At 40.6% G+C, this 21,921-nt stretch overlaps 1 long non-coding RNA gene across 1 annotated transcript; it reads right to left on the bottom strand.

Annotated features, from left to right (window-relative positions):
* Window positions 1-437: 437 nt before the first annotated feature.
* LOC143942133 (uncharacterized) lies at window positions 438-1,484 on the bottom strand. The gene is made up of 3 exons (XR_013264708.1): window positions 1,275-1,484; window positions 788-924; window positions 438-553 (listed from the first exon to the last, which is right to left on the bottom strand). It is a non-coding gene; the product is annotated as an uncharacterized LOC143942133 (long non-coding RNA).
* Between the last annotated feature and the right edge of the window lie 20,437 nt (window positions 1,485-21,921).

Raw genomic sequence — 21,921 nt, 5'->3', positions numbered from 1 at the left:
GAGAAAAAAAAAAACAAAAAAAAAAAAAACAAAAAAAACCCACACACTTATTCCAGCCTAGTTTTCTAGCTTCATGATTACATCCAACGAGTAACACTAATCAAAATATATATGTACATCAAAGTTAGTATATTCAAAAAATGGAAATTGGTCCTAATAAAGCCTAATTCCTTGGCCCATTACCAGTTCCATATGCGGGGTTGGGTATCTACTACCCTATATATATATATATATAAACGAGAAAAGAACTGAAAATGGGTCAAATAACGGTGAAGTGGTCCAATCCCTATATACTTATCAAAAAAAGGCTTCCCCCTGAATGGGTGGGATTTTAAATGACCATCAACTCCGGACACAAATGGACACAATAATATACAATTTTTATTAATAAATTACACAATGTACATAATATTACCAGGAAGTACAAACATATATACAGAACAAAATATGATTAAAACAATGCTTGTCCTATATCACCCACACCCGACGCGTTTCCAGTTGCTGATAATTCAGAACCTTCATCAGGGGTGAACAAACTTGATGATATAGCAATCTATAATATAAAACAATTCAATTAAAAGCATACAAGCTATTTTTACCAGGCTGGCAAAAAAAATTAAAAATAAAAATAAAAAAATAAAACAGAAAGGAAGAAGAGGGGGATTCCCAACTCCCATATCCCCCCCCCCAACCACACACACACACACACACACACACACACACACACACACAACTCCCTTCACAGAACAAAATTAGCTAAGCAGATAAAATGTCTGCCAATCGTTACCTAGTGAGGTGTAAGTTCGAGGATCAAAATGCCTGCCATTTAGAAAAATATAAGTATGTCTGAAGAGTACTTCAAATACTATCGAGATGTCAACCAAGTACAGGATGTCCTGCAAATTACTTCCAGATCAGTTAGACCTAAAATGGTGAACACAAAAAAGTATGTGTACAGCCAAATAGTTGTTAAAATCCATTTCCAATGAAAACATGTATGCCTATAGAGAAAGGAATATACCATGCGAGACCAAGAATGTGCAGGCAACTATTTAATAGAAAAGAGGTGTGCGCAAAGATTTTTTTGCACTATATGGAAAATTGCCATACATACCTTGGATGTAGTTCACAACCAGAGAGAAAAGTGGAAGCAAAGAGAAACCCCCAGGTGCCATTTGAATAGAAAGCCCTGATTTAAATAACGTGCAGCATAAAGCAGCCTATAGAGCCAAAAGTAAATAGATATAAATAGAATCATGTAGTCTCATACTCACGGATTCTATGGCAAGGGGGGTTTTTGTTTCTATGTGAGACATTAATTGGAACAAACAATGGCTATCTGGATGTTTCAAGTCCACCTTCATGTGTGTGTCAAGCTGAATTAGCATGTATATGACTTGCACCCAGGGTTGCCTTGTCCCATTCCCAGGAAATAAGCCCAAAAGGAAAACTGGAAGCTGTAGTCCAACCACAAATTACCTATAAAGCAGATACGGTAATTCATATTGTACCAAAATGCATAGATTTACCTCCTTGCATAAACTTAGCTAAAGGGAGTACTTACAAACGGCAAAGCAGTCCTCTATGTGCAGCGTATGGATGGCACTGAAATTTCCAACAGCTGACCTGATTAAATATGGAGTGGTGATCCTCTAATTGGTTGGTGTTTCACTTGCTAAATAGGGAGGGTGTGTGCAATTCTAATGAACCATCCCCCTGTGTGTATAGTGAAGCGATTGTCAGGTTTCACACTCTTACCTTGCTCAGCCAATCAGGGAGAATGTGGGCGTAGAGCCTCACATGGCTGTAGGCCTCCCCAACGAACAGCGTGTATGAGAGAAGTGCGTTGTTGCGGCGCGCGCTCCCAACATAAGCTGGAACGCAAGAGGTATTTCCGGAAACAACAACATCTCTAACAAGGCGCCAGTGGGAGTTACCCACACACCCAGCGGAAGTGACGGCGTGTATAAGAAAAGTGCATCATTACGACGCATGCTCCCATCATAAGCTGAAACGCACGTAGTCTTTCCGGGAACTGACGTCCCTCCCGGAGCGCCGGTGGAAATTGCCTGCGCACCCAACGGAAGCGGCGTCATATGATGTATTGTTCTACCTGAAGATGGAAAGCGGCGGCGGCCAGTATTGGAACGCAGGCCATCAACGGAAGCCACACTAAGATGGCACAGAGGGAAAGACACAGAGTAATTTCCCAAACAAAAACCAAAAAAACACAACAGGTGTAAATGTAAAAAACACCAAAGAAAGATGTGTACCCAATCAAGATTGGTGTGTGTTCCTGTTAAACATGTGTAAACATGGGGCTAATGCCCGTCACTGGACATTGGATAACATGCTAAATCGCACAAATAGTAAAATGACATACCACAAGTCCAAAGGGGGGGGGGGGAACTGAAGGGGAGGAAGGAGAAAGGAGGGGGGAGGGTAGAAAGGGGGGAATGAAGAAAAAAAATGTAATTATAAAAAAATAAAAAATAAAATAATTTAAAAAACATCAAAAATCAAAAAAAAAATCAACATTTCCCTCAATTACATCAGTTGTCATTTACAGCCCCTAAATTGTCACACACATTAATCAAAAATGTTTTCTATTATTTATTATTTTAACCCTTTATTTTAAACATTTTTTGATTGCCCTATTGAATTACATGCCCTCCAGACCATCCCATGTCCCAGAAGTAAAACCCTCCAAAAATGGTCGGAAACTAACACATTCATTGAGGCCCGGTGGGCTAGTGGCACAAAGATCCACTATCCATCTAGTTTCTCTTTGTAACAGAGTTTTATCCCAGTCACCCCCTCTGGGGTTGGGATGAACCCGGTCTAGTACCGTAAACTTGATCTTTGGGAGGCTGCCGCAATGTGCGTCACGTGCATGACGACCCAGTGTTAAGTCTGGGTTGCACGTGCGTACACTGAGTGCATGTCTGCCCATTCTTTTGCACAGCGGTTGTTTTGTCTTGCCCACATAGAAGGATCCACAATTACAAGTTAAGAGGTAAACTACCCCGTAAGTCCGACAGTTTGCAAAATGTGAAGGTTTGAGGATCCTTCCATTGGGCAGCACCACTTTCTGCTCTGTATTTATGAACTGACACTGGGGGCAGCCCCCACATTTAAAAGTACCGTGTCTTTTACATGGGTCATCCCTAAATTCCCCCGTGTATTCACTTTTCACTAGACGATCCCTCAAGGATTTCGAATGCCTGTAAGTGATTGAAGGGTTTTTAGGAATAAATTGTCTGATCATTGGGTCAATAAATACAATGTGCCAATGTCTCTTCATGATTTTTTGTATAGCAGTGTGTTGTGAAGTATACGTCATAACCAACCTGGTCGGTTCCAATTTGCTCTTAGTTTCCTTCCTACTTTTGCTGAGATTACCCCTTAATAACTTATGTCTCTCTTGTATACAGACTCTGTTGAATGCTTTCTTCAAGCATGTGTGGGAATAACCACGCTGTAACAAGCATTCCTGTAATTTTTTAGACTCAAGCCTGAATGTGGATTCCTCCGTACAGTTTCTCCTAATGCGCAAATATTGGGAGTATGGGATTGATTTAATGAGGGGGGCTGGATGTGAGCTAGTCGCATAGAGAATCGTATTGCCCGCGGTCTCTTTTCTATATAAGGAGCTGGTCAGTTGGCCACAAGAGTCCTTGGAAACAATCACATCCAAGAAGTTTACCCTAGAACTGTTGTATGCTACAGTGAATTTCAAGTTGAAGGCATTGTCCTCCATGAGTTTCATGCAGCGAATCAAAGCATCCCGGGTACCGTTCCAGACAAAAACAATGTCATCGATGTAGCGGTACCAAAAAAGTATCTGATCACAGGGCACATTGTCAAGTGACAAAAAAGAATTCTCCCATTCCCCCAGATACAGGTTGGCGTATGAGGGGGCACAACATGTCCCCATGGCCACCCCCTGTATCTGGAGGAAATAGGATCCGTTAAAAGAGAATGTATTATTTGACAGAATAAATTCCAATCCCTTTAAAACAAATTGATGTAGTGGTTTGTCATCTCTATGGGATTGTGACAGAAAATGTTTTACAGCCTCTAGACCTTTTTCATGAGGGATAGAGCAATAGAGTGCCTCCACATCAATCGTGACCAAGAGGGCATCGTCAGGGATGTGGAGGCCTTCCAATTGTTGTAACAAGTGGGTAGTGTCCCTTATGTAGGAAGGTAAGTTGGTCACTAATGGGCGTAATTGCTCATCAATGTATCTGCTTAGGTTTTCCGAGATGCAACCCCTACCAGATACTATAGGTCTTCCGGGAGGGTCCTTCAGGTCCTTGTGGACCTTCGGTAAACTGTAAAAAGTGGGAATTTTAGCGTGTTTAGTACGCAAAAATTCCCACGTATTTTGTGTAATGATATTATCAAGATATGCTTGATCAATTAACCGGAAGAACTCATTATCCGATTTCTCGATTTGAATCTTCGAAGTTCGTCTGTACCATTCCTTGTTAGATAAAATCTTGTTACACATGGCAAAATATTGCTCATTGTTCATAACTATAATATTGCCCCCTTTATCAGATGGTTTAATGGTGAGCTGATGTTTCTGTAATGTAGTTAAAGCTAATCTTTCTGAGTCTGAGAGGTTGTCCACGGGTGTTCTATTTGACAACTTACGAATGTCCTTAGTTACCATCGTAACAAAAGCATTCAAGTTCATGTTTTTGGCCAAAGAAGGGAATTTGTTTGACTTTTTCTTTAAGCATGTTTTGTCTTGAATACCCACCACAGTGTGGGTAATATTTGACATTAGTAAGCCATCGAGATCTATGGTGTCAATTAAGTCCCGTTGTTCCTGTTCCTCCAAAAGGGATACCAAGTCATTTACGGCTTGTTTCTCCTTCTCTTGGGATGTCATATCTTGTTTTGGTTTAGTATATAGATATTTTAAAATTAGTTTTCTTGCAAAAAGTTGTATGTCTTTTATAGCTTCGAAAGTGTCAATATTGGAGGAAGGGCAAAAGGTAAGGCCCTTACTGAGAAGGGACATTTCATCTGTTGACAGTTCGTAATTAGATAAATTAATGACATTGAGAGTCGTCTCTAAGTTTAGAACACCAGTTTTTTGTCATAGTGTCTCTATGTTATCACCTTTGTCATTTGTGTGTGAAAGCTCCGGTATTGGGCGTCCTTGTGGGGGGGGGGTACACTTCGTGTGTTCCCTGATCTTAGTGTGTGATCTGTCCCCCCTGGTAGAGATGAAGATTGTGTGCTACTTAGAGTTTCTGCTATTTGTTTCTTATTTGCCGAGACCGATTCAGGCGAGTGCCATTTTTGTTTCTTAGTTGTTTTTTTCGAAGTTTGGGAGCATGTAGATGACATGGAATTCAGGGATGAGTTGGAACCCAAATCTCCTTCTTTATTTTTATATAAGTTGTTTTGCCGTTTGGGGATTTGTTTATTCCCCTTCTGATATTGGCGACCCTGCGGATTACGAGGGAGCCAGCGATATGCTTTTCCCTCATTGAAGGCTACCTTGTCCCTCCAGAATTTTCTTTCCCTTGCTGAGATAGCATCTTTCACCAAGAGGTCTATGTTAGTTTTGATATGTTCCTCCTGTTCCTTATAGGAAGATGCCTCCTTGAAGGAATCTAGTTTATTATAGATCAGCTCAATTTCCTTTTCCAATGTGCCTATTCGCCTCTGATATTCCTCTATGAGCAGGCGCATCATGACCTTAGCACATTGCTGTAAATTGTTTTCCCATTTCTTTTTGAAGGTGTTATCTAGGTTATCTAATGCTGGAAAAATCTGGATCCTCTAACCTAGGGGATTAATGTCATCCTGTATATAATGTTCAAAATTGTCCACCTGCCAATAGAGGGATACTTTGTTCTCTACTACAGTTTTAAGTTGAGAAAAGAGCGAATTCATTTCTGATTCTTTCGCTTCTTTTTGACCATGTTCTCTATATTGGCCCATAAGGGCCTCAAATTCTCTACCTTTAAACATGTTAGAGGGAAAGAAGAGAAAAAAAAAACAAAAAAAAAAAAAACAAAAAAAACCCACACACTTATTCCAGCCTAGTTTTCTAGCTTCATGATTACATCCAACGAGTAACACTAATCAAAATATATATGTACATCAAAGTTAGTATATTCAAAAAATGGAAATTGGTCCTAATAAAGCCTAATTCCTTGGCCCATTACCAGTTCCATATGCGGGGGTTGGGTATCTACTACCCTATATATATATATATATAAACGAGAAAAGAACTGAAAATGGGTCAAATAACGGTGAAGTGGTCCAATCCCTATATACTTATCAAAAAAAGGCTTCCCCCTGAATGGGTGGGATTTTAAATGACCATCAACTCCGGACACAAATGGACACAATAATATACAATTTTTATTCATAAATTACACAATGTACATAATATTACCAGGAAGTACAAACATATATACAGAACAAAATATGATTAAAACAATGCTTGTCCTATATCACCCACACCCAACGCGTTTCCAGTTGCTGATAATTCAGAACCTTCATCAGGGGTGAACAAACTTGATGATATAGCAATCTATAATATAAAACAATTCAATTAAAAGCATACAAGCTATTTTTACCAGGCTGGCAAAAAAAATTAAAAATAAAAATAAAAAAATAAAACAGAAAGGAAGAAGAGGGGGATTCCCAACTCCCATATCCCCCCCCCAACCACACACACACACACACACACACACACACACACACAACTCCCTTCACAGAACAAAATTAGCTAAGCAGATAAAATGTCTGCCAATCGTTACCTAGTGAGGTGTAAGTTCGAGGATCAAAATGCCTGCCATTTAGAAAAATATAAGTATGTCTGAAGAGTACTTCAAATACTATCGAGATGTCAACCAAGTACAGGATGTCCTGCAAATTACTTCCAGATCAGTTAGACCTAAAATGGTGAACACAAAAAAGTATGTGTACAGCCAAATAGTTGTTAAAATCCATTTCCAATGAAAACATGTATGCCTATAGAGAAAGGAATATACCATGCGAGACCAAGAATGTGCAGGCAACTATTTAATAGAAAAGAGGTGTGCGCAAAGATTTTTTTGCACTATATGGAAAATTGCCATACATACCTTGGATGTAGTTCACAACCAGAGAGAAAAGTGGAAGCAAAGAGAAACCCCCAGGTGCCATTTGAATAGAAAGCCCTGATTTAAATAACGTGCAGCATAAAGCAGCCTATAGAGCCAAAAGTAAATAGATATAAATAGAATCATGTAGTCTCATACTCACGGATTCTATGGCAAGGGGGGTTTTTGTTTCTATGTGAGACATTAATTGGAACAAACAATGGCTATCTGGATGTTTCAAGTCCACCTTCATGTGTGTGTCAAGCTGAATTAGCATGTATATGACTTGCACCCAGGGTTGCCTTGTCCCATTCCCAGGAAATAAGCCCAAAAGGAAAACTGGAAGCTGTAGTCCAACCACAAATTACCTATAAAGCAGATACGGTAATTCATATTGTACCAAAATGCATAGATTTACCTCCTTGCATAAACTTAGCTAAAGGGAGTACTTACAAACGGCAAAGCAGTCCTCTATGTGCAGCGTATGGATGGCACTGAAATTTCCAACAGCTGACCTGATTAAATATGGAGTGGTGATCCTCTAATTGGTTGGTGTTTCACTTGCTAAATAGGGAGGGTGTGTGCAATTCTAATGAACCATCCCCCTGTGTGTATAGTGAAGCGATTGTCAGGTTTCACACTCTTACCTTGCTCAGCCAATCAGGGAGAATGTGGGCGTAGAGCCTCACATGGCTGTAGGCCTCCCCAACGAACAGCGTGTATGAGAGAAGTGCGTTGTTGCGGCGCGCGCTCCCAGCATAAGCTGGAACGCAAGAGGTATTTCCGGAAACAACAACATCTCTAACAAGGCGCCAGTGGGAGTTACCCACACACCCAGCGGAAGTGACGGCGTGTATAAGAAAAGTGCATCATTACGACGCATGCTCCCATCATAAGCTGAAACGCACGTAGTCTTTCCGGGAACTGACGTCCCTCCCGGAGCGCCGGTGGAAATTGCCTGCGCACCCAACGGAAGCGGCGTCATATGATGTATTGTTCTACCTGAAGATGGAAAGCGGCGGCGGCCAGTATTGGAACGCAGGCCATCAACGGAAGCCACACTAAGATGGCACAGAGGGAAAGACACAGAGTAATTTCCCAAACAAAAAACAAAAAAACACAACAGGTGTAAATGTAAAAAACACCAAAGAAAGATGTGTACCCAATCAAGATTGGTGTGTGTTCCTGTTAAACATGTGTAAACATGGGGCTAATGCCCGTCACTGGACATTGGATAACATGCTAAATCGCACAAATAGTAAAATGACATACCACAAGTCCAAAGGGGGGGGGGGGAACTGAAGGGGAGGAAGGAGAAAGGAGGGGGGAGGGTAGAAAGGGGGGAATGAAGAAAAAAAATTTAATTATAAAAAAATAAAAAATAAAATAATTTAAAAAACATCAAAAATCAAAAAAAAAAATCAACATTTCCCTCAATTACATCAGTTGTCATTTACAGCCCCTAAATTGTCACACACATTAATCAAAAATGTTTTCTATTATTTATTATTTTAACCCTTTATTTTAAACATTTTTTGATTGCCCTATTGAATTACATGCCCTCCAGACCATCCCATGTCCCAGAAGTAAAACCCTCCAAAAATGGTCGGAAACTAACACATTCATTGAGGCCCGGTGGGCTAGTGGCACAAAGATCCACTATCCATCTAGTTTCTCTTTGTAACAGAGTTTTATCCCAGTCACCCCCTCTGGGGTTGGGATGAACCCGGTCTAGTACCGTAAACTTGATCTTTGGGAGGCTGCCGCAATGTGCGTCACGTGCATGACGACCCAGTGTTAAGTCTGGGTTGCACGTGCGTACACTGAGTGCATGTCTGCCCATTCTTTTGCACAGCGGTTGTTTTGTCTTGCCCACATAGAAGGATCCACAATTACAAGTTAAGAGGTAAACTACCCCGTAAGTCCGACAGTTTGCAAAATGTGAAGGTTTGAGGATCCTTCCATTGGGCAGCACCACTTTCTGCTCTGTATTTATGAACTGACACTGGGGGCAGCCCCCACATTTAAAAGTACCGTGTCTTTTACATGGGTCATCCCTAAATTCCCCCGTGTATTCACTTTTCACTAGACGATCCCTCAAGGATTTCGAATGCCTGTAAGTGATTGAAGGGTTTTTAGGAATAAATTGTCTGATCATTGGGTCAATAAATACAATGTGCCAATGTCTCTTCATGATTTTTTGTATAGCAGTGTGTTGTGAAGTATACGTCATAACCAACCTGGTCGGTTCCAATTTGCTCTTAGTTTCCTTCCTACTTTTGCTGAGATTACCCCTTAATAACTTATGTCTCTCTTGTATACAGACTCTGTTGAATGCTTTCTTCAAGCATGTGTGGGAATAACCACGCTGTAACAAGCATTCCTGTAATTTTTTAGACTCAAGCCTGAATGTGGATTCCTCCGTACAGTTTCTCCTAATGCGCAAATATTGGGAGTATGGGATTGATTTAATGAGGGGGGCTGGATGTGAGCTAGTCGCATAGAGAATCGTATTGCCCGCGGTCTCTTTTCTATATAAGGAGCTGGTCAGTTGGCCACAAGAGTCCTTGGAAACAATCACATCCAAGAAGTTTACCCTAGAACTGTTGTATGCTACAGTGAATTTCAAGTTGAAGGCATTGTCCTCCATGAGTTTCATGCAGCGAATCAAAGCATCCCGGGTACCGTTCCAGACAAAAACAATGTCATCGATGTAGCGGTACCAAAAAAGTATCTGATCACAGGGCACATTGTCAAGTGACAAAAAAGAATTCTCCCATTCCCCCAGATACAGGTTGGCGTATGAGGGGGCACAACATGTCCCCATGGCCACCCCCTGTATCTGGAGGAAATAGGATCCGTTAAAAGAGAATGTATTATTTGACAGAATAAATTCCAATCCCTTTAAAACAAATTGATGTAGTGGTTTGTCATCTCTATGGGATTGTGACAGAAAATGTTTTACAGCCTCTAGACCTTTTTCATGAGGGATAGAGCAATAGAGTGCCTCCACATCAATCGTGACCAAGAGGGCATCGTCAGGGATGTGGAGGCCTTCCAATTGTTGTAACAAGTGGGTAGTGTCCCTTATGTAGGAAGGTAAGTTGGTCACTAATGGGCGTAATTGCTCATCAATGTATCTGCTTAGGTTTTCCGAGATGCAACCCCTACCAGATACTATAGGTCTTCCGGGAGGGTCCTTCAGGTCCTTGTGGACCTTCGGTAAACTGTAAAAAGTGGGAATTTTAGCGTGTTTAGTACGCAAAAATTCCCACGTATTTTGTGTAATGATATTATCAAGATATGCTTGATCAATTAACCGGAAGAACTCATTATCCGATTTCTCGATTTGAATCTTCGAAGTTCGTCTGTACCATTCCTTGTTAGATAAAATCTTGTTACACATGGCAAAATATTGCTCATTGTTCATAACTATAATATTGCCCCCTTTATCAGATGGTTTAATGGTGAGCTGATGTTTCTGTAATGTAGTTAAAGCTAATCTTTCTGAGTCTGAGAGGTTGTCCACGGGTGTTCTATTTGACAACTTACGAATGTCCTTAGTTACCATCGTAACAAAAGCATTCAAGTTCATGTTTTTGGCCAAAGAAGGGAATTTGTTTGACTTTTTCTTTAAGCATGTTTTGTCTTGAATACCCACCACAGTGTGGGTAATATTTGACATTAGTAAGCCATCGAGATCTATGGTGTCAATTAAGTCCCGTTGTTCCTGTTCCTCCAAAAGGGATACCAAGTCATTTACGGCTTGTTTCTCCTTCTCTTGGGATGTCATATCTTGTTTTGGTTTAGTATATAGATATTTTAAAATTAGTTTTCTTGCAAAAAGTTGTATGTCTTTTATAGCTTCGAAAGTGTCAATATTGGAGGAAGGGCAAAAGGTAAGGCCCTTACTGAGAAGGGACATTTCATCTGTTGACAGTTCGTAATTAGATAAATTAATGACATTGAGAGTCGTCTCTAAGTTTAGAACACCAGTTTTTTGTCATAGTGTCTCTATGTTATCACCTTTGTCATTTGTGTGTGAAAGCTCCGGTATTGGGCGTCCTTGTGGGGGGGGGGTACACTTCGTGTGTTCCCTGATCTTAGTGTGTGATCTGTCCCCCCTGGTAGAGATGAAGATTGTGTGCTACTTAGAGTTTCTGCTATTTGTTTCTTATTTGCCGAGACCGATTCAGGCGAGTGCCATTTTTGTTTCTTAGTTGTTTTTTTCGAAGTTTGGGAGCATGTAGATGACATGGAATTCAGGGATGAGTTGGAACCCAAATCTCCTTCTTTATTTTTATATAAGTTGTTTTGCCGTTTGGGGATTTGTTTATTCCCCTTCTGATATTGGCGACCCTGCGGATTACGAGGGAGCCAGCGATATGCTTTTCCCTCATTGAAGGCTACCTTGTCCCTCCAGAATTTTCTTTCCCTTGCTGAGATAGCATCTTTCACCAAGAGGTCTATGTTAGTTTTGATATGTTCCTCCTGTTCCTTATAGGAAGATGCCTCCTTGAAGGAATCTAGTTTATTATAGATCAGCTCAATTTCCTTTTCCAATGTGCCTATTCGCCTCTGATATTCCTCTATGAGCAGGCGCATCATGACCTTAGCACATTGCTGTAAATTGTTTTCCCATTTCTTTTTGAAGGTGTTATCTAGGTTATCTAATGCTGGAAAAATCTGGATCCTCTAACCTAGGGGATTAATGTCATCCTGTATATAATGTTCAAAATTGTCCACCTGCCAATAGAGGGATACTTTGTTCTCTACTACAGTTTTAAGTTGAGAAAAGAGCGAATTCATTTCTGATTCTTTCGCTTCTTTTTGACCATGTTCTCTATATTGGCCCATAAGGGCCTCAAATTCTCTACCTTTAAACATGTTAGAGGGAAAGAAGAGAAAAAAAAAACAAAAAACAAAAAAACAAAAAAAACCCACACACTTATTCCAGCCTAGTTTTCTAGCTTCATGATTACATCCAACGAGTAACACTAATCAAAATATATATGTACATCAAAGTTAGTATATTCAAAAAATGGAAATTGGTCCTAATAAAGCCTAATTCCTTGGCCCATTACCAGTTCCATATGCGGGGGTTGGGTATCTACTACCCTATATATATATATATATAAACGAGAAAAGAACTGAAAATGGGTCAAATAACGGTGAAGTGGTCCAATCCCTATATACTTATCAAAAAAAGGCTTCCCCCTGAATGGGTGGGATTTTAAATGACCATCAACTCCGGACACAAATGGACACAATAATATACAATTTTTATTCATAAATTACACAATGTACATAATATTACCAGGAAGTACAAACATATATACAGAACAAAATATGATTAAAACAATGCTTGTCCTATATCACCCACACCCAACGCGTTTCCAGTTGCTGATAATTCAGAACCTTCATCAGGGGTGAACAAACTTGATGATATAGCAATCTATAATATAAAACAATTCAATTAAAAGCATACAAGCTATTTTTACCAGGCTGGCAAAAAAAATTAAAAATAAAAATAAAAAAATAAAACAGAAAGGAAGAAGAGGGGGATTCCCAACTCCCATATCCCCCCCCCAACCACACACACACACACACACACACACACACAACTCCCTTCACAGAACAAAATTAGCTAAGCAGATAAAATGTCTGCCAATCGTTACCTAGTGAGGTGTAAGTTCGAGGATCAAAATGCCTGCCATTTAGAAAAATATAAGTATGTCTGAAGAGTACTTCAAATACTATCGAGATGTCAACCAAGTACAGGATGTCCTGCAAATTACTTCCAGATCAGTTAGACCTAAAATGGTGAACACAAAAAAGTATGTGTACAGCCAAATAGTTGTTAAAATCCATTTCCAATGAAAACATGTATGCCTATAGAGAAAGGAATATACCATGCGAGACCAAGAATGTGCAGGCAACTATTTAATAGAAAAGAGGTGTGCGCAAAGATTTTTTTGCACTATATGGAAAATTGCCATACATACCTTGGATGTAGTTCACAACCAGAGAGAAAAGTGGAAGCAAAGAGAAACCCCCAGGTGCCATTTGAATAGAAAGCCCTGATTTAAATAACGTGCAGCATAAAGCAGCCTATAGAGCCAAAAGTAAATAGATATAAATAGAATCATGTAGTCTCATACTCACGGATTCTATGGCAAGGGGGGTTTTTGTTTCTATGTGAGACATTAATTGGAACAAACAATGGCTATCTGGATGTTTCAAGTCCACCTTCATGTGTGTGTCAAGCTGAATTAGCATGTATATGACTTGCACCCAGGGTTGCCTTGTCCCATTCCCAGGAAATAAGCCCAAAAGGAAAACTGGAAGCTGTAGTCCAACCACAAATTACCTATAAAGCAGATACGGTAATTCATATTGTACCAAAATGCATAGATTTACCTCCTTGCATAAACTTAGCTAAAGGGAGTACTTACAAACGGCAAAGCAGTCCTCTATGTGCAGCGTATGGATGGCACTGAAATTTCCAACAGCTGACCTGATTAAATATGGAGTGGTGATCCTCTAATTGGTTGGTGTTTCACTTGCTAAATAGGGAGGGTGTGTGCAATTCTAATGAACCATCCCCCTGTGTGTATAGTGAAGCGATTGTCAGGTTTCACACTCTTACCTAGCTCAGCCAATCAGGGAGAATGTGGGCGTAGAGCCTCACATGGCTGTAGGCCTCCCCAACGAACAGCGTGTATGAGAGAAGTGCGTTGTTGCGGCGCGCGCTCCCAGCATAAGCTGGAACGCAAGAGGTATTTCCGGAAACAACAACATCTCTAACAAGGCGCCAGTGGGAGTTACCCACACACCCAGCGGAAGTGACGGCGTGTATAAGAAAAGTGCATCATTACGACGCATGCTCCCATCATAAGCTGAAACGCACGTAGTCTTTCCGGAACTGACGTCCCTCCCGGAGCGCCGGTGGAAATTGCCTGCGCACCCAACGGAAGCGGCGTCATATGATGTATTGTTCTACCTGAAGATGGAAAGCGGCGGCGGCCAGTATTGGAACGCAGGCCATCAACGGAAGCCACACTAAGATGGCACAGAGGGAAAGACACAGAGTAATTTCCCAAACAAAAACCAAAAAAACACAACAGGTGTAAATGTAAAAAACACCAAAGAAAGATGTGTACCCAATCAAGATTGGTGTGTGTTCCTGTTAAACATGTGTAAACATGGGGCTAATGCCCGTCACTGGACATTGGATAACATGCTAAATCGCACAAATAGTAAAATGACATACCACAAGTCCAAAGGGGGGGGGGAACTGAAGGGGAGGAAGGAGAAAGGAGGGGGGAGGGTAGAAAGGGGGGAATGAAGAAAAAAAATGTAATTATAAAAAATAAAAAATAAAATAATTTAAAAAACATCAAAAATCAAAAAAAAAATCAACATTTCCCTCAATTACATCAGTTGTCATTTACAGCCCCTAAATTGTCACACACATTAATCAAAAATGTTTTCTATTATTTATTATTTTAACCCTTTATTTTAAACATTTTTTGATTGCCCTATTGAATTACATGCCCTCCAGACCATCCCATGTCCCAGAAGTAAAACCCTCCAAAAATGGTCGGAAACTAACACATTCATTGAGGCCCGGTGGGCTAGTGGCACAAAGATCCACTATCCATCTAGTTTCTCTTTGTAACAGAGTTTTATCCCAGTCACCCCCTCTGGGGTTGGGATGAACCCGGTCTAGTACCGTAAACTTGATCTTTGGGAGGCTGCCGCAATGTGCGTCACGTGCATGACGACCCAGTGTTAAGTCTGGGTTGCACGTGCGTACACTGAGTGCATGTCTGCCCATTCTTTTGCACAGCGGTTGTTTTGTCTTGCCCACATAGAAGGATCCACAATTACAAGTTAAGAGGTAAACTACCCCGTAAGTCCGACAGTTTGCAAAATGTGAAGGTTTGAGGATCCTTCCATTGGGCAGCACCACTTTCTGCTCTGTATTTATGAACTGACACTGGGGGCAGCCCCCACATTTAAAAGTAGCGTGTCTTTTACATGGGTCATCCCTAAATTCCCCCGTGTATTCACTTTTCACTAGACGATCCCTCAAGGATTTCGAATGCCTGTAAGTGATTGAAGGGTTTTTAGGAATAAATTGTCTGATCATTGGGTCAATAAATACAATGTGCCAATGTCTCTTCATGATTTTTTGTATAGCAGTGTGTTGTGAAGTATACGTCATAACCAACCTGGTCGGTTCCAATTTGCTCTTAGTTTCCTTCCTACTTTTGCTGAGATTACCCCTTAATAACTTATGTCTCTCTTGTATACAGACTCTGTTGAATGCTTTCTTCAAGCATGTGTGGGAATAACCACGCTGTAACAAGCGTTCCTGTAATTTTTTAGACTCAAGCCTGAATGTGGATTCCTCCGTACAGTTTCTCCTAATGCGCAAATATTGGGAGTATGGGATTGATTTAATGAGGGGGGCTGGATGTGAGCTAGTCGCATAGAGAATCGTATTGCCCGCGGTCTCTTTTCTATATAAGGAGCTGGTCAGTTGGCCACAAGAGTCCTTGGAAACAATCACATCCAAGAAGTTTACCCTAGAACTGTTGTATGCTACAGTGAATTTCAAGTTGAAGGCATTGTCCTCCATGAGTTTCATGCAGCGAATCAAAGCATCCCGGGTACCGTTCCAGACAAAAACAATGTCATCGATGTAGCGGTACCAAAAAAGTATCTGATCACAGGGCACATTGTCAAGTGACAAAAAAGAATTCTCCCATTCCCCCAGATACAGGTTGGCGTATGAGGGGGCACAACATGTCCCCATGGCCACCCCCTGTATCTGGAGGAAATAGGATCCGTTAAAAGAGAATGTATTATTTGACAGAATAAATTCCAATCCCTTTAAAACAAATTGATGTAGTGGTTTGTCATCTCTATGGGATTGTGACAGAAAATGTTTTACAGCCTCTAGACCTTTTTCATGAGGGATAGAGCAATAGAGTGCCTCCACATCAATCGTGACCAAGAGGGCATCGTCAGGGATGTGGAGGCCTTCCAATTGTTGTAACAAGTGGGTAGTGTCCCTTATGTAGGAAGGTAGGTTGGTCACTAATGGGCGTAATTGCTCATCAATGTATCTGCTTAGGTTTTCCGAGATGCAACCCCTACCAGATACTATAGGTCTTCCGGGAGGGTCCTTCAGGTCCTTGTGGACCTTCGGTAAACTGTAAAAAGTGGGAATTTTAGCGTGTTTAGTACGCAAAAATTCCCAAGTATTTTGTGTAATGATATTATCAAGATATGCTTGATCAATTAACCGGAAGAACTCATTATCCGATTTCTCGATTTGAATCTTCGAAGTTCGTCTGTACCATTCCTTGTTAGATAAAATCTTGTTACACATGGCAAAATATTGCTCATTGTTCATAACTATAATATTGCCCCCTTTATCAGATGGTTTAATGGTGAGCTGATGTTTCTGTAATGTAGTTAAAGCTAATCTTTCTGAGTCTGAGAGGTTGTCCACGGGTGTTCTATTTGACAACTTACGAATGTCCTTAGTTACCATCGTAGTTACCATCGTTCATGTTTTTGGCCAAAGAAGGGAATTTGTTTGACTTTTTCTTTAAGCATGTTTTGTCTTGAATACCCACCACAGTGTGGGTAATATTTGACATTAGTAAGCCATCGAGATCTATGGTGTCAATTAAGTCCCGTTGTTCCTGTTCCTCCAAAAGGGATACCAAGTCATTTACGGCTTGTTTCTCCTTCTCTTGGGATGTCATATCTTGTTTTGGTTTAGTATATAGATATTTTAAAATTAGTTTTCTTGCAAAAAGTTGTATGTCTTTTATAGCTTCGAAAGTGTCAATATTGGAGGAAGGGCAAAAGGTAAGGCCCTTACTGAGAAGGGACATTTCATCTGTTGACAGTTCGTAATTAGATAAATTAATGACATTGAGAGTCGTCTCTAAGTTTAGAACACCAGTTTTTTGTCATAGTGTCTCTATGTTATCACCTTTGTCATTTGTGTGTGAAAGCTCCGGTATTGGGCGTCCTTGTGGGGGGGGGGTACACTTCGTGTGTTCCCTGATCTTAGTGTGTGATCTGTCCCCCCTGGTAGAGATGAAGATTGTGTGCTACTTAGAGTTTCTGCTATTTGTTTCTTATTTGCCGAGACCGATTCAGGCGAGTGCCATTTTTGTTTCTTAGTTGTTTTTTTCGAAGTTTGGGAGCATGTAGATGACATGGAATTCAGGGATGAGTTGGAACCCAAATCTCCTTCTTTATTTTTATATAAGTTGTTTTGCCGTTTGGGGATTTGTTTATTCCCCTTCTGATATTGGCGACCCTGCGGATTACGAGGGAGCCAGCGATATGCTTTTCCCTCATTGAAGGCTACCTTGTCCCTCCAGAATTTTCTTTCCCTTGCTGAGATAGCATCTTTCACCAAGAGGTCTATGTTAGTTTTGATATGTTCCTCCTGTTCCTTATAGGAAGATGCCTCCTTGAAGGAATCTAGTTTATTATAGATCAGCTCAATTTCCTTTTCCAATGTGCCTATTCGCCTCTGATATTCCTCTATGAGCAGGCGCATCATGACCTTAGCACATTGCTGTAAATTGTTTTCCCATTTCTTTTTGAAGGTGTTATCTAGGTTATCTAATGCTGGAAAAATCTGGATCCTCTAACCTAGGGGATTAATGTCATCCTGTATATAATGTTCAAAATTGTCCACCTGCCAATAGAGGGATACTTTGTTCTCTACTACAGTTTTAAGTTGAGAAAAGAGCGAATTCATTTCTGATTCTTTCGCTTCTTTTTGACCATGTTCTCTATATTGGCCCATAAGGGCCTCAAATTCTCTACCTTTAAACATGTTAGAGGGAAAGAAGAGAAAAAAAAAACAAAAAACAAAAAAACAAAAAAAACCCACACACTTATTCCAGCCTAGTTTTCTAGCTTCATGATTACATCCAACGAGTAACACTAATCAAAATATATATGTACATCAAAGTTAGTATATTCAAAAAATGGAAATTGGTCCTAATAAAGCCTAATTCCTTGGCCCATTACCAGTTCCATATGCGGGGGTTGGGTATCTACTACCCTATATATATATATATATAAACGAGAAAAGAACTGAAAATGGGTCAAATAACGGTGAAGTGGTCCAATCCCTATATACTTATCAAAAAAAGGCTTCCCCCTGAATGGGTGGGATTTTAAATGACCATCAACTCCGGACACAAATGGACACAATAATATACAATTTTTATTCATAAATTACACAATGTACATAATATTACCAGGAAGTACAAACATATATACAGAACAAAATATGATTAAAACAATGCTTGTCCTATATCACCCACACCCAACGCGTTTCCAGTTGCTGATAATTCAGAACCTTCATCAGGGGTGAACAAACTTGATGATATAGCAATCTATAATATAAAACAATTCAATTAAAAGCATACAAGCTATTTTTACCAGGCTGGCAAAAAAAATTAAAAATAAAAATAAAAAAATAAAACAGAAAGGAAGAAGAGGGGGATTCCCAACTCCCATATCCCCCCCCCAACCACACACACACACACACACACACACACACAACTCCCTTCACAGAACAAAATTAGCTAAGCAGATAAAATGTCTGCCAATCGTTACCTAGTGAGGTGTAAGTTCGAGGATCAAAATGCCTGCCATTTAGAAAAATATAAGTATGTCTGAAGAGTACTTCAAATACTATCGAGATGTCAACCAAGTACAGGATGTCCTGCAAATTACTTCCAGATCAGTTAGACCTAAAATGGTGAACACAAAAAAGTATGTGTACAGCCAAATAGTTGTTAAAATCCATTTCCAATGAAAACATGTATGCCTATAGAGAAAGGAATATACCATGCGAGACCAAGAATGTGCAGGCAACTATTTAATAGAAAAGAGGTGTGCGCAAAGATTTTTTTGCACTATATGGAAAATTGCCATACATACCTTGGATGTAGTTCACAACCAGAGAGAAAAGTGGAAGCAAAGAGAAACCCCCAGGTGCCATTTGAATAGAAAGCCCTGATTTAAATAACGTGCAGCATAAAGCAGCCTATAGAGCCAAAAGTAAATAGATATAAATAGAATCATGTAGTCTCATACTCACGGATTCTATGGCAAGGGGGGTTTTTGTTTCTATGTGAGACATTAATTGGAACAAACAATGGCTATCTGGATGTTTCAAGTCCACCTTCATGTGTGTGTCAAGCTGAATTAGCATGTATATGACTTGCACCCAGGGTTGCCTTGTCCCATTCCCAGGAAATAAGCCCAAAAGGAAAACTGGAAGCTGTAGTCCAACCACAAATTACCTATAAAGCAGATACGGTAATTCATATTGTACCAAAATGCATAGATTTACCTCCTTGCATAAACTTAGCTAAAGGGAGTACTTACAAACGGCAAAGCAGTCCTCTATGTGCAGCGTATGGATGGCACTGAAATTTCCAACAGCTGACCTGATTAAATATGGAGTGGTGATCCTCTAATTGGTTGGTGTTTCACTTGCTAAATAGGGAGGGTGTGTGCAATTCTAATGAACCATCCCCCTGTGTGTATAGTGAAGCGATTGTCAGGTTTCACACTCTTACCTAGCTCAGCCAATCAGGGAGAATGTGGGCGTAGAGCCTCACATGGCTGTAGGCCTCCCCAACGAACAGCGTGTATGAGAGAAGTGCGTTGTTGCGGCGCGCGCTCCCAGCATAAGCTGGAACGCAAGAGGTATTTCCGGAAACAACAACATCTCTAACAAGGCGCCAGTGGGAGTTACCCACACACCCAGCGGAAGTGACGGTGTGTATAAGAAAAGTGCATCATTACGACGCATGCTCCCATCATAAGCTGAAACGCACGTAGTCTTTCCGGAACTGACGTCCCTCCCGGAGCGCCGGTGGAAATTGCCTGCGCACCCAACGGAAGCGGCGTCATATGATGTATTGTTCTACCTGAAGATGGAAAGCGGCGGCGGCCAGTATTGGAACGCAGGCCATCAACGGAAGCCACACTAAGATGGCACAGAGGGAAAGACACAGAGTAATTTCCCAAACAAAAACCAAAAAAACACAACAGGTGTAAATGTAAAAAACACCAAAGAAAGATGTGTACCCAATCAAGATTGGTGTGTGTTCCTGTTAAACATGTGTAAACATGGGGCTAATGCCCGTCACTGGACATTGGATAACATGCTAAATCGCACAAATAGTAAAATGACATACCACAAGTCCAAAGGGGGGGGGGGAACTGAAGGGGAGGAAGGAGAAAGGAGGGGGGAGGGTAGAAAGGGGGGAATGAAGAAAAAAAATGTAATTATAAAAAATAAAAAATAAAATAATTTAAAAAACATCAAAAATCAAAAAAAAAATCAACATTTCCCTCAATTACATCAGTTGTCATTTACAGCCCCTAAATTGTCACACACATTAATCAAAAATGTTTTCTATTATTTATTATTTTAACCCTTTATTTTAAACATTTTTTGATTGCCCTATTGAATTACATGCCCTCCAGACCATCCCATGTCCCAGAAGTAAAACCCTCCAAAAATGGTCGGAAACTAACACATTCATTGAGGCCCGGTGGGCTAGTGGCACAAAGATCCACTATCCATCTAGTTTCTCTTTGTAACAGAGTTTTATCCCAGTCACCCCCTCTGGGGTTGGGATGAACCCGGTCTAGTACCGTAAACTTGATCTTTGGGAGGCTGCCGCAATGTGCGTCACGTGCATGACGACCCAGTGTTAAGTCTGGGTTGCACGTGCGTACACTGAGTGCATGTCTGCCCATTCTTTTGCACAGCGGTTGTTTTGTCTTGCCCACATAGAAGGATCCACAATTACAAGTTAAGAGGTAAACTACCCCGTAAGTCCGACAGTTTGCAAAATGTGAAGGTTTGAGGATCCTTCCATTGGGCAGCACCACTTTCTGCTCTGTATTTATGAACTGACACTGGGGGCAGCCCCCACATTTAAAAGTAGCGTGTCTTTTACATGGGTCATCCCTAAATTCCCCCGTGTATTCACTTTTCACTAGACGATCCCTCAAGGATTTCGAATGCCTGTAAGTGATTGAAGGGTTTTTAGGAATAAATTGTCTGATCATTGGGTCAATAAATACAATGTGCCAATGTCTCTTCATGATTTTTTGTATAGCAGTGTGTTGTGAAGTATACGTCATAACCAACCTGGTCGGTTCCAATTTGCTCTTAGTTTCCTTCCTACTTTTGCTGAGATTACCCCTTAATAACTTATGTCTCTCTTGTATACAGACTCTGTTGAATGCTTTCTTCAAGCATGTGTGGGAATAACCACGCTGTAACAAGCGTTCCTGTAATTTTTTAGACTCAAGCCTGAATGTGGATTCCTCCGTACAGTTTCTCCTAATGCGCAAATATTGGGAGTATGGGATTGATTTAATGAGGGGGGCTGGATGTGAGCTAGTCGCATAGAGAATCGTATTGCCCGCGGTCTCTTTTCTATATAAGGAGCTGGTCAGTTGGCCACAAGAGTCCTTGGAAACAATCACATCCAAGAAGTTTACCCTAGAACTGTTGTATGCTACAGTGAATTTCAAGTTGAAGGCATTGTCCTCCATGAGTTTCATGCAGCGAATCAAAGCATCCCGGGTACCGTTCCAGACAAAAACAATGTCATCGATGTAGCGGTACCAAAAAAGTATCTGATCACAGGGCACATTGTCAAGTGACAAAAAAGAATTCTCCCATTCCCCCAGATACAGGTTGGCGTATGAGGGGGCA

Source organism: Lithobates pipiens, unplaced genomic scaffold, assembly GCF_037356315.1.
Source record: "Lithobates pipiens isolate NorthernLeopardFrog02 unplaced genomic scaffold, aLitPip1_a1.2 Scaffold_30, whole genome shotgun sequence".
Classification (NCBI taxonomy): domain Eukaryota; kingdom Metazoa; phylum Chordata; class Amphibia; order Anura; family Ranidae; genus Lithobates; species Lithobates pipiens.
The sequence above is the reverse complement of the archived record's forward strand: the minus strand, read 5'-3'. Positions and strand labels throughout refer to the sequence as shown.